General features: G+C 39.3%; 1 non-coding gene across 1 annotated transcript; it reads right to left on the bottom strand.

The window, feature by feature from the left end:
* Positions 1 to 1,258: 1,258 nt before the first annotated feature.
* On the bottom strand, positions 1,259 to 1,365 carry LOC138835166 (U6 spliceosomal RNA). Its single transcript, XR_011374484.1, has one exon. It is a non-coding gene; the product is annotated as a U6 spliceosomal RNA (small nuclear RNA).
* Positions 1,366 to 1,658: the final 293 nt, after the last annotated feature.

The following is a 1,658-nucleotide window of genomic DNA, read 5'->3' as shown; positions in this document are numbered from 1 at the left end:
CATTGGGTTATCATGCACAGAGCTGAGCTTCTAAATTGAGGTCCAAAAAGAGACAAATTTCTTCTGTCCCACAGTTCCAGTTTCCTTTTTTAAAAAGTACCAAAACTTTTAAATATCATCACTTACTGTCTTTTAAGAATCCAAAAATGAAATAAATTAACACTTAATCAATCCAAAATGCTTTAAAAGTAGGAGATAATAAAACAGGCCCCCATGAAGTAAATTTTCATCTACTTTTAAAATTATTCTGAAAGCCTTGTATTGGCTAGTCACATCTGTAATCCTATCTACTCAGAATAGCTACTCAGGAACCTGGGATTTGTGGATAACCATTGGAAGTCAATCAGGGCCAAAAAAAAAAAAATCATGAAATTATTTTTCAGACTTTTTAATGAACTAGCAAAGACCCAGGAAAGAAGATGTAGCTCATATAGTACCTCACCAACCTAGAGAGGAAAGGCCTAGCAAGACCTTTAAGCCCTGATTTCAAACTCTGAGCATACCAACACACATGCATGCACATGCGTTCACGCGCACACATTTTTTCCCTTCCCCTCCCCAAATTAGAGAAGCGTACATAAAAGAGGCAGATGCACCAACTTCAAATACAGAGAAAACAAGGGTTATAGAGTGGGAGAGGAATATACAAAGAAACAAAAATTCACATCACACATTATAAGTACGTTAGAAACAATAGCAAGAAACAAAAAACTACTTGTTTCCCTATCGTGGGGTTTAATTCCCTTAATATTATCATATCTGTTCATATGCACATAGCTTTTGACCTTGTCTGCTTACCCCAGACATATATTCGTTATTGAAAATAAGGGAAACCATGGGACCTGTTTCTTTGGACTTGGCTTACTTCACTTAATAAATTTTTTTCCAAGTCTTTCCATTTCCTAACAAATGGGGCAATGTCATTCTTTCTGATGGAGGCATAGAATTCCTTTGTGTATATACACCACATTTTCTTGATCCATTCATGTAGTGGGGACAGCTGGTTGGTTCCATATCTTAGCTATGGTAAAAATTGCTGCAATAAACATAGTTGTGCTGGTAGTTTTAGTATGGTCTTGTTTATGATCATTTAGATAAATCCCCAAAAGTGGGACTGCTGGGTCAAAGGGGAGCTTTATGTGGAATCTTTTGAGGAACCTCCATAATGTCTTCCAAAGTGGTTGAACAAGTTTACACTCCCACCAAGAATGTTGTATGGTTCCCTTGTGGCCACATCCCCTCCAGCATCTGTTGTTGTAAAAATATGGAACGCCCCACGAATTTGCATATCGTCCTTGCGCAGGTGCCATGCTAATCTTCTCTGTATCGTTCCAATGTTAGTGTATGTGTGGCTGAATTGAGCACAGAATATTTTTTATATCAAAAGTGCAATTGTGGGGGCTGAGAAGGTGGCTCAGTGGTAGAGCGCTTGCCTTACATGCATGAGGCCCTGGGTTCGATTCCTCAGCACCACATAAGCAAAAAGAAAAAAGCTGGAAGTGGTGCTGTGGCTCAAGTGGTAGAGCATTAGCCTTGAGCTGAAGAGCTGAGGGACAGCGCCCAGGCCCAGAGTTCAGGCCCCACGAATGTATCCCCCCCCAAAAAAGTGCAGTTGGATTTTATTAAACTAGACAATTCAACAAAAAATAAGTTCAAAA

This window comes from Dipodomys merriami, unplaced genomic scaffold (genome assembly GCF_024711535.1).
Source record: "Dipodomys merriami isolate MVZ:Mamm:240054 unplaced genomic scaffold, mDipMer1.0.p SCAF_23, whole genome shotgun sequence".
NCBI classification, from domain to species: Eukaryota; Metazoa; Chordata; class Mammalia; order Rodentia; family Heteromyidae; genus Dipodomys; species Dipodomys merriami.
The sequence above is the reverse complement of the archived record's forward strand: the minus strand, read 5'-3'. Positions and strand labels throughout refer to the sequence as shown.